The sequence below is a fragment of the Lycium ferocissimum genome, chromosome 7, assembly GCF_029784015.1.
Source record: "Lycium ferocissimum isolate CSIRO_LF1 chromosome 7, AGI_CSIRO_Lferr_CH_V1, whole genome shotgun sequence".
NCBI classification, from domain to species: Eukaryota; Viridiplantae; Streptophyta; class Magnoliopsida; order Solanales; family Solanaceae; genus Lycium; species Lycium ferocissimum.
In genome coordinates this window covers 28,492,247-28,504,623 of record NC_081348.1, presented here as the reverse complement: position 1 = coordinate 28,504,623, position 12,377 = coordinate 28,492,247, and positions in this window count along the sequence as shown.

The following is a 12,377-nucleotide window of genomic DNA, read 5'->3' as shown; positions in this document are numbered from 1 at the left end:
ATATGACACGTGTTACCATTAAAACTAGTTTGTCTAATGTGTTATTTATTTCAAAACTAGAATAAGAAAAAAAAACAAGGAAAGTAGTAGAAAATTAGACAATTTCCTCATATTTTTTTTTTGATTTATTAAGGAATCATGAAAATAGAAAACACTTGTTATGATTTTAACTTTGGCCCTACTTTTGTCATATCATCCCTCCTCTTTGTTGATTTACACTTGATATTTTTTATACTTACTGAACTTTTCTTTCAACACCCGTGGTGAAAAATATGACACGTGTTACCATTAAAACTAATTTGTCTAATGCATTATTTAATTTTTTTTTTTTTTTTTTAAAAAAACAACATAAGGCGAAGAAAAGGAAATAAGTAAGGCTCTAAGTACTATCAAAGAATCAAAGAACAAATTATAGCAAGCCAACCGTCAATAAGAAAGGACACAAATATCACACAAAGGACGCACTATATCTTATAATTCATAGTGAAGCTTAGTATTTCACTCTTGTTTTTTCTCTGATGAAGCTCCGACGAAGTTGGAACTTTCAAGAAGGTGGAGAGAATTTAGGGCGAAGTTGGTCGATGTCTTCGAGATTAGGAAACTAAACTTATGGTTGTCTTTATTTTCTTTTTGTTGCTTTTGTTTTGAATTTTTGCAAGTATCTCTATTTTAATAAAATACAACCACAAAGGCCTACTTAGTGGTAATTAATTTTAAAACATAGAAAATTTCCTTTTATGATTTAATTTACTAGTCTTGAACATGTGCATTGCACGTGAGTCTCACACAAGCAGTAGTAATAGTGAGAGTGTTTTGCTTACCTAAAGCGAGAGAGAGAGTTGCGAAATTAGGGTTTCAATGAGAGCATTTTCGGTGCAAAGCATGACTATAACGAAAAGAGAGGATAATAGAAGGAGAATAATGAATAAGAGGAGAGGGAAAAGGAAGCGTGTTTTAATGTGAGCGTTTATGTGTTGTTGTTGGTAAGGGAAAAGTTTTATTAGAGAGAATCTAATGAAATAAAATCATTTATCAGTAAATATAAAATCATTTTTTTTCTTTTTTCCTAAGTAGTTCTTTTTGGTAACAAGTTTGGATGGTTCTATTTGGATAGGGGGAATGTGGTGAAACCGGGAAATATATCCATTATATAATAAAGAATATATTTAATTACGCTTGATATTTATTAATAGTGATTGAATTTTTCTTTCAACATGCGTTACGAAAAATGTGACACGTGTTACCACTAAAACCAGTTTGTCTAATGTGTTGTTGATTTCAAAACTAGAATAAAAAAGAAACAACGAAAGCCGGAGAAAATTAGAAAAATTTTTTTTATGTTTGATTTAATAGTCATTGACACGTGTGTTCACGGAGTCTCATTTATATTTACAAAGACATATGGTGAGAGTTATATTAAAACCGCATCGTAATCAGTATCACAAACAATTCAGTAAAAAAAATACTGACATAAAATCATTATTATATTAAAGGGTACGTGTTGTGTTATGAGTATTTATGTGTTGTAGGTAAGGGGAAATGTTATTATTAGAGAGAGAATCTACTGAAACAAAATCATCATGAGTAAATAGAAAATTTATCTAATGACCAAAAAGGAATATTTACATTCAAAATGTGTATTTGTTTTTTCTTAGTTCTTTTTTGTGACAAATTTGCTTTGATCTACTTGGATAAGGGGAATGTGTGAAATTATGAAAAATACATATCACAAAATAGAAAATATATATTTACACTTGATATTTATTTATGATGATTGAATTCTTTTTTCAACACGCGTTGTGAAAAATGTGACACGTGTTACCATTAAAACTAGTTTGTCTAATGTGTTTATTTATTTCAAAACTATTTTTTTTTTTTTTTAAAAAAAGTAAAGGCGGAGAAAATTAGAAAAGTTCCTTTTTTTATTTTGATTTATTAAGGAATCATGAAAATAGAAAACACTTGTTATGATTTTAACTTTGGCCCTGCTTTTTTCATATCATCCCTTCTCTTTGTTGATTTACACTTGATATTTATTTATACTAACTAAACTTTTATTTCAACACTCGTTGTGAAAAATGTGACATGTGTTACCATTAAAACTAATTTGTCTAATACGTTGTTTATTGAAAAACAAGAAAGGAAAAAAAAAACGTAAGGCGAAGAAAAGGAAATAAGCTAAGACTCTAATTATCAAAGAATCAGCAACAAATTATAGCAAGCCAATCATCAATAAGAAAGGACACAAATATCATATAAAGGGCGCACTGTATCTTAGTGAAGCTCGAAATTTCACTTGTTGTTTTCTCTTGAAGAGAGCGCTGGAACTTTCAAGAAGGTGGGGAGAGAATTTAGGGTAAGTTGGTTTTAGGAAACTAAACTTATGGCGTCTTTATTTTCTTTTTGTTGCTTTTGTTTTGAATTTTTGCAAGTATATCTATTTTAATAAAATACAACCACTAAAGCCTACTTGTAGGGGCATAAACATGAAAATCGACGGACCGAACCGAATTAATTTTTGGTTTTCGGTTTGTTTTTTTAGAAGGTTCGGTTTCGGAGAGAATTTAGGGTCAACGGTTCTTCGTATTTCGGTTTAACGAAGATTTACTACTTCGAAAAAAACATAAGTAGATAATATTATAAATATTTAATACTCTTAGCAACTAAATGTTATTAAACATTACATGGCAGGTTAAGTGTTTTATAGTAAATCAAATTCTTATATAAGGAACCCTTGCTTTAACTGTTTTGAATTTTTTTTTTCTAGCTTTTTTTTCTTTGCTTTTCTATTCCTCCTTATTCTCAACTTCTTTCATTGTTCCATAAAAAATAAAATCTTAGTTTTTCATTTAACTTGCCCTAAAGCCAACACAAGTATAATAATAATTTGAGTCTCTGATTTTTATTATATATAGTATAATAAAAATGTTATACGTAGACTAATATTCATATAATTTATTTCACCTATTATAATAAATTAGATATAACTCACATAATTTGATTATACACTATATAAAATTTTATATACCTTGTATGATTTTATTATACTTGGTATAATACATTATATTTTGTATATAGAAGATATTATCTTGTATGTGTGGATGATCACTATGGTTTTTTTCTAAAGTCATCAAACCTTCAAACATTTAGTCTTTAAACCTTCTAACTCTTCGATCAAGAAGGAAAAATGGAAATAAATGAGAGATGTGTAATTGCTAAAAAAAACCGAATTAGAAACAAACAAGATAACCGAACTTCTATAAAAAACCGAACCGAACCGAGAGAAAAAATCATCGAAAAACCGAATGCCCACCCCTACTACTTAGTGGCAATTAATTTCAATGTCCTTCTATGATTTAATTTACTAGTCTTGAACACGTGCGTTGCACGTGAGTCTCACGCAAGCAGTAATAATAGTGAGAGTGCTTGCTTACCAAAAATGAGAGAGAGTGGCAAAAGTAGGGTTTCAATGAGAGTGGCGATTGGTGCAAAACATGACTATAACGAAAAGAGAGGAGAATAGGAGGAGAAGAATGAATAAGAGGAGAAGGAAAGGACGCATATTGTAATGTGAGCGTTTATGAGTTGTTGTTTGTAAGGGAAAAGTTTTAGGGAAAATTTCATTAATGAGTACATTTTGAGGGTTAAAAATCTGGCATAGCTACATTTTGCTTATTTACAGCTCGTAGCTACTTTTATGTTACTTTTATTTTTATGTATTCAATTTTTTTTATTTATATTCAATTTTTATTTTCATTCGTATTCATGAATACAATAATTTTTTTCATGTATTAAATGAGTATCTGTATTCATAAACGAGCTCGCTGTATTAATGAATACAATAAGTAAAACTGAATACATAAAAACATAGATACACCAGATATTAACAAATACACCACTAAAAAAATGAAAACAATCTAAAATTTAACAAAAAAACTCAAAAATGTGAATACAATCGCCGTATTCATGAATACAATCACTAGTTCCGGTCAGATCTGGAGACGATTTCCTTAAAATAGATACGCCGAAAAATTTCATAACAACAACAACAACCCTTATGCGCCGCCGTGGTTTACGGAGCCGAATTCAAATGGAAGTAACACTAGTGGTCGGGGGCCAGATCTGGAGGCTCTCTTTAAGGCTACCATATTTAAATTTCAACATCCATTTTGGTTAATACATATTTCAAAGAATTGAGTGCCAAGCCGCAATCTTGTGATCAATGGTTTTGCTTTATCGCTTTTCATGCTTTATTAAAGCCTAGAATCCCTTCTAAGTCCATCATCATTCTACTTGCCTTATTTGTATCACTTAGCAACTTACTGGGGGTTATATGAGTCGGTGAATAACAAGAATACTTTCAACCGCCTTCTCCAATGGCGAAGAAGGGAGAAGAGGGGAAAAAGGAGAGAAAGTTGAAGGAGAAAAGAGATGGGCGAGAGAGAAGGAGAGAAAAGGGGGAAGAAAGCAGTGAAGAGAGAAGAAGGGACAGGAGTTATTGTATTAGTTAGCTTATGTAATTGAGATTCGATATTTAGCTACTAGATGTAATTAAAGTAAAGTGTAGTTACTAAAAGTAAATACCACTTATATGTTCTCTACCCCAAGTAAATTTCCCAAAGTTTTATTAAAGAGAATTGAAACGATCCAGCCCGCTAGTGATATTGTCCGGTTTGGGACTAGGCCCGCACGGCTTTAAAACGCGTCACTAGGGTTTAAGGCCTGCTTACTTATATACCCAGCATCTCTCTTGTGTTTTGCCGATGTGGGAATTTTCTCATAAGTTGGGGTGTCACACATACCTCCCTTGGACTCAAAGCAAGATTTGCTAGACGCAAAGATCGGAAAAAACGCCTACACATGGATTTGCCTAAACTCAGTTGAACTATGACCCGCCATCAACAAGGCTAACACAAGGGTAGCTTTGGTACCATTTGTGACAGCTCAGTCCGCTAGTGATATTGTCCCCTTTGGGCCTAAGTCCGCACGACTTTAAAACGCGGTGCTAGGGTGTAAGGCCTGCTTATCTGTCTTATGTTTTGTCGATGTGAAAATTTTCTCATTAGTTGAGTGTCACAAGAATCTAATGAAATAAAATCATTTATCAGTAAATATAAATGATCTAATGAAGGAAAGAAATATAATCTATATAAAAATTAAAAAATATTTTTCTTTTTTCCTAAGTAGTTCTTTTTGGTAACAAATTTGGATGGATCTATTTGGATAGGGGGAATGTGGTGAAACCAGGAAATATATCTATCGTATAATAAAGAAAATATTTGATTACGCTTGATATTTATTTATAGTGATTGAAATTTTCTTTCAACATGCGTTGTGAAAAATGTGACACGTGTTACTACTAAAACTAGTTTGTCTAATGTGTTGTTGATTTCAAAAGTAGAATAAAAAAGAAACAACGAAAGGAGGAGAAAATTAGAAAAATCACTTCTATGTTTGATTTAATAGTCCTGGACACGTGAGTTGCCCGTGAATCCACGCAATCAGTACATACGATGAGAGTCATATTAAAACCGCATCGTAATCAATATCACAAACAATTCAGTAAAAAAATACTGACATAAAATCATTGTTATATTAAAGAGTATGTGTTGTATTCTAGATATTTATGTGTTGCAGGTAAGGGAAAAATGTTATTATTAGAGAGAGAATCTCTGACACAAAATCATTATGAGTAAATAGAAAATTTATCTAATGACCAAAAAGGAATATTTACATTCAAAATGTGTATTTACGTGTGACTCACGTGCAACACATGTGTTCAAGACTAGTAAATTAAATCATAAAAGGAAATTTTCTATTTTTTAAAACTAGTTACCACTAAGTAGGCCTTAGTGGTTGTATTTTATTAAAATAGAGATACTTGCAAAAATTCAAACAAAAGCAACAAAAGAAAATAAAGACAACCATAAGTTTAGTTTCCTAATCTCGAAGACATCGACCAACTTCGCCCTAAATTCTCTCCACCTTCTTGAAAGTTCCAACGCCGTCGGAGCTTCATCCGAGAAAAAACAAGAGTGAAAAAACTGAGCTTCACTATGAGCTGTAAGATACGGTGCGTCCTTTATCTGATATTTGTGTCCATTCTTATTGATGGTTTGGCTTTCTATAGTTTGTTGCTGATTCTTTGAAAGTACTTAGAGACTTGCTTATTTCCTTTTCTCCGCCTTATGTTGTTTTTTTCTTTCTTTCTTGTTTTTCAATAAATAACGCATTAGACAAATTAGTTTTAATGGTAACACGTGTCACATTTTTCACAACGGGCATTGAAAGAAAAATTCAATTAGTATAAATAAATATCAAGTGTATATCTACAAAGAGAAGGGATGATATGACAAAAGTAGGGCCAAAGTTAAAATCACGACAAGTGTTTTTATTTTCATGACTCCTTAAAAAATCAAAATAAAAAAAGGGAATTTTCTAATTTTCTCCGCCTTTCATTGTTTTTTTTTTTAAATTCTAGTTGAAATAAACAACACATTAGACAGACTAGTTTTAATGGTAACACGTGTCACATTTTTCACAACGTGTGTTGAAAAAGAATTCAATCACCATTAATAAATATCAAGTGTAAATATATATTTTTAATTTTGTGATATGTATTTTTCATAATTCACACATTCCCCCTATCCAAGTAGGTCAATGCAAATTTGTCACAAAAAAGAACTAAGAAAAAAAAATACACATTTTGAATGTAAATATTCCTTTTTGGTCATTAGATAAATTTTCTATTTACTCATAATGATTTTGTTTTAGTAGATTGTCTCTCTAATAATAACATTTTCCCCTTACCTGCAACACATAAATACTCAAAATACAACACACATACCGTTTAATATAACAATGATTTTATGTCAGTATTTTTTCACTGAATTGTTTGTGATATAGATTACAATGCGGTTTTAATATAACTCTCACCATATGTACTGCTTGCGTGGGACTCACGTGCAACGCACGTGTCCAGGACTATTAAATCAAACATAGAAGGGATTTTTCTAATTTTCTCCGCCTTTCCTTTTTTTTTTGTTCTAGTTTTGAAATAAATAACACATTAGACAAACTAGTTTTAATGGTAACACGTGTCACATTTTTCACAACGCATGTTGAAAGAAAAATTCAATCACTATAAATAAACATCAAGCGTAATTAAATGTTTTTTTATTAATTATATGATAGGTATATTTCAACACGGTTTCACCCCATTCCCTGTATCCAAATAGACCCATCCAAATTTGTTACCAAAAGAACTATGAAAAAAGAAAAAAAACATTTTTTATTTTTATATAGATTATATTTCTTTCCTGCATTAGATCATTTATATTTATTGATAAATGATTTTATTTGAGCAGATTCTGTCAGATTTTGTCTCCAATAAAACTTTCCCCTTACCAACAACACATAAATGCTCACATTAAAACACGCATCCTTTTCCGTCTCTTATTCATTCTTCTCCTTCTATTCTCCTCTCTTTTCGTTATAGTCATGCTTTGTACCAATCGCCACTCTCTTATTTCAGGTAAGCAAGCCACTCTCACTATTATTATTGCTTTGGTGAGACTCACGTGCAACGCACGTGTTCAAGACTAGTAAATTAAATCATAAAAGAAAATTTTCTATTTTTTAAAATTAATTACCACTAAGTAGGCCTTAATGGTTGTATTTTATTAAAATGGAGATACTTGCAAAAATTCAAAACAAACGCAACAAAAGAAAATAAAGACAACCATAAGTTTAGTTTCCTAATCCCTAAGACATCGACCAACTTCGCCCTAAATTCTCTCCACCTTCTTGAAAGTTCCAACGCCATCGGAGCTTCATCAGAGCAAAAACAAGAGTTAAAAAGCTGAGCTTCATTATAAGCTGTAAGATACAGTGCGTCCTTTCTTATTGATAGTTGGCTTGCTATAATTTGTTGTTGTTTCTTTGATATTACTTAGAGACTTGCTTATTTCCTTTTCTCCGCCTTACGTTTTTTCTTTTTCCTTCTTGTTTTTCAATAATAACGCATTAGACAAATTAGTTTTAATGGTAACACGTGTCCCATTTTCCACAACGCGTTAAAAGAAAAGTTAATAAAAAATATCAAGTGTAAATCAACAAAGAGAAGTGATAAATGACAAAATCAAAGTAAATATATATGTTTCTATTTTGTGAGATTCCTTAATAAATGTATTTTTCACAATTTCACACTTTCCTTTTTTTTTTGTTCTAATCCAAGTAGATTTAATGGTAATGCACATTTTTCACAACGCATATTGAAAAAAGAACTAAGAAAAAAAATATCAAAATATATATTTTCTATTTTGTATAATTTTTCATATTCCTTTCCAAGTAGGCCAATGCATTAGATAAGAAAAAAAAACACACATTTTGAATGTAAATATTACTTTTTGGTCATAGATAATTATTTTCATAATGATTTAGTAGATTCTCTCTCTAATAATAACATTTTCCCCTTACCTGCAACACATAAATACTCAGAATACAACATGTACCCTTTAATATAACGATGATTTCATGTCAGTATTTTCTTAGTGAATTGTTTGTGATACTGATTACGATGCGGTTTTAATATAACTCCCACCATATGTACTGCTTGCATGGGTCTCACGTGCAACACATGTGTCTAGGACTATTAAATCAAACATAGATGGGATTTTTCTAATTTTCTCCTATTCTAGTTTTGAAATCAACAACACATTAGACAAACTAGTTTAAATGGTAACACGTGTCACATTTTTCACAAGCATGGTGAAAGAAAAATTCAATCACTATAGTCTATAAATACCAACTGTAATTAAATATTTTCTTTATTATGTTATGGGCATATTTCCCAATTTCACCACATTCCCCATATCCTAATAGATCCATCCAAATTTGTTACCAAAAAGAACTATGTAGGAAAAAAGAAAAAAAATAAACATTTTTTCAACTTTTATATAGATTATATTTCTTTCCTTCATTAGATCATTTATATCTACTGATAAATGATTTTATTTCATTAGATTATCTCTAATGAAGCTTTTCCCTTACCAACAACAACACATAAACGCTCACATTACAACACGTTTCCTTTTTCTTCTCCTCTTATTCATTCTTCTCCATCTATTCTCCTCTTTTTTCATTATAATCATGCTTTGCACCAATTGCCGCTCTCATTGAAACCCTAATTTCACCACTCTCTCTCGTTCCAGGTAAGGTAAGCAAGCAACTCTCACTATTATTATTGCTTTGGTGAGATTCACGTGCAATGCACGTGTTCAAGACTAGTAAATTAAATCATAGAAGGAAGTTTTATATTTTTTAAAATTAAATTACCACTAAGTAGGCCTTAGTGGTTGTATTTAATTAAAATAGAGATCCTTGCAAAAATTCAAAACAAAATCAACAAAAAGAAAATAAAGACATCATATGTTTAGTTTCCTAATCTCGAAGACATCGACCAACTTCACCCTAAATTATCTTTGCCTTCTTGAAAGTTCTAATGCCGTCGGAGCTTCATCAGAGAAAAAATAAGAGTGAAAAAATTACCTTTTTCTGTTTTGATTTACTGGTCGTGGACACGTGGGTTGCACGTGAGTCCCACGCAAGTAGCACATATGATATATTAATACTGCATTGTAATCAGCATCACCAACGATTCAGCAACTGGTGCAAATCATGGCCACATTGGTAACAAAGAGGGAGGAGAAGGAGAAGGAGAAGAACGAGAGGAACGGAAAAAGGGTGTGTGTTGTATTCTAAGAGTTTATGTGTTGTTCGTTAGGAAAAAATGTTAGTATTAGAAAGAGAATCTACAGAAATAAATCAATTATGACTAAATAGAAAATTTATCTAATGATGAAAAAAGAATATTTATATTCAATTTTTTTTTTTAATCTTTTCCAAGTTCTTATTTTTTTTGGTAACAAATTTCGATTGCCATACTTGGATAGGGGAATGGGGTAAAAAATACCTATCACATAATAGAGAAAATATTTATTTACACTTGATGTTTATTTATAGTGACTGAATTTTTCTTTCAACACGCGTTGTGAAAATTGTGACATGTGTTACCATTAAAACTAGTTTGTCTAATGCATTATATATTTAAAAACTGGAATGAAAATGGAAACAAGGAAAGGCAGAGAAAACTATAAAATTTCCTTTTCTATTTTTATTTACTAGTCCTGGTCGCGTGCATTGCATGATTCCTAGCACTCAATACATATGGTGTGAGTTATATTAAAACCGCATTGTAGATCGCATCTCAAACGATCGTTGATCAACCTCTGACTACACAACGCAATGAAACTCCGGCAAAGAAGGATTATAGTGTAGTTATATATCTGTTTGACTGCAATTTTTTTTTTTTTTTTGATGGCATATTAGGGTGTGACATTGAACTGGGGTGGCATTAAGCCTCAATTCTTCATGAGTTTTTAGATGAGTTATCTTCACAGTTTTATGTGGACCTAGAAACTTTCCTGCCTGTTATGAAGAAAGCTATGACGACATATTCATTTCCATGTTATCCATAAGTCCCGGTGTCGAGGCCCTATTCCCGATGAAAATCCAGCCCCGACGCATCCCTTTTTTTTGTATGTGGTTAATTTGAAAACTTGCATCCTAATAATGTGAGGCATTTGCTTTTACAATGTGTATAGATACCTGCCCGAACGAGCTCAGCTCCACCAAGCTTGGACGAGCAGAGAAGAGCCCAGGTTTTTGTTTCTTCTTCTTTTGTATCTGATTATGAATTTTCTGATACCTGATCTGATTAACATAGCTTGTCATCTAGCTTCTTTGTTATTGTTGGAACTTTTTGATGTATTCTTGCCCCATGGACCAATCTAGTCATGGCCTCCCGAGTAGCTAATGGCTCTGATTCCCTTTTCATTTATTTGGCAGGCTCGCAGCGACACTTCAAGAGCTGTTCCTTCATTGCCAACTCCATCCTCTTCCAAGCAGCCTATGCCTAGAAAGGATGCAGGACCCCTCGACCAATCTAATCCTAGCGAGGCTCACGGGGTGGCCAGCAAGCCCAAGAGAGAAGTACAAATTTCAGCTCCTCCCCCTGTTACCCAAAACACAAAAACCTCCTGCGTTGATATTTATTTATAGTGACTGAATTTTTCTTTCAACGCGCATTGTGAAAAATGTGACATGCATTTCCATTAAAACTAGTTTGTCTAATGCGTTATTTATTTCAAAACTAGATTGAAAAAAAAAATAAGAAAAGGCGGAGAAAATTAGAAAACACTTATTACATTTGGCCCTACTTTTGTCTTGTCATTCCTTCTCCTTGTTGATTTACATTTGATATTTGTTTATAGCGACTCAATTTTTCTTTCAACACGTGTTGTGAAAAATGTGACACGCATTATCATTAAAACTAGTTTGTCTAATGCATTATTTATTTAAAAACTAGAATAAAAAAGAAAAAACAACGAAAGGCGGATAAAATTAGAAAATTTCCTTCTTTGTTTTGATTTACTAATCTAAACACGTACGGTGCACGTGAGTCCCACGCAAGCAAAGACATATTGTATGAGTTATATTAAAGCCACTTTGTAATCAGTATCACAAACAATTCAAAGGACTGGTGCAAACCATGACCATACTGCTAACAAAAAGGGAGGAGAAGGAGAAGAATGAGAGGAAAAGGAAAAGGGTTCGTGTTGTATTATTAGCGTTTATGTGTTGTTGGTAAGAAAAATTGTTAGTGTTATACAGAGAATCTAGCGAAATAAAATCATTTATGAGTAAATAGAAAATTTATCTATTGACAAAGAAGGAACACTTATATTCAAACATGTGTATTTTTTTCGTTTCTTCCTTTTTTTTTTTTTTTTTTTTTTTTGTAACAAATTTGGATTGACCTACATCGATTGGGGGAATGAGTGAAACTATGAAAAATAACAATCACATATTAGAAAAATATTTATTTATCCTTAATATTATATTATAGTGACTGAATTTTTCTTTCAACGCGCGTTGTGAAAAATGTGACACGCGTGACCATTAAAACTAGGTCGTCATGCATTATTTATTTAAAAACTAGAATGAAACAAAATACAAGGAAAGGCGGAGAAACTTAGAAAATTTCCTTCTCCATTATGGTTTATTAAGGAATGATGAAAGTACAACACACTTGTTACGATTTTAATTTTGGCCCTACTTTTGTCATATCATTCCTTCCCTTGTTGATTTACACTTGATATTTGTTTATAGCGACTGAACTTTTCTTTCATATACGCGTTGTGAAAATGTTACACGTGTTATCATTATAACTAGTTTGTCTAATGCGTTATTTATTTAAAAACTAGAATGAACAAGAAAACAACAAAAAGCATAGAAAATTAGAAAATTCCCTTCTC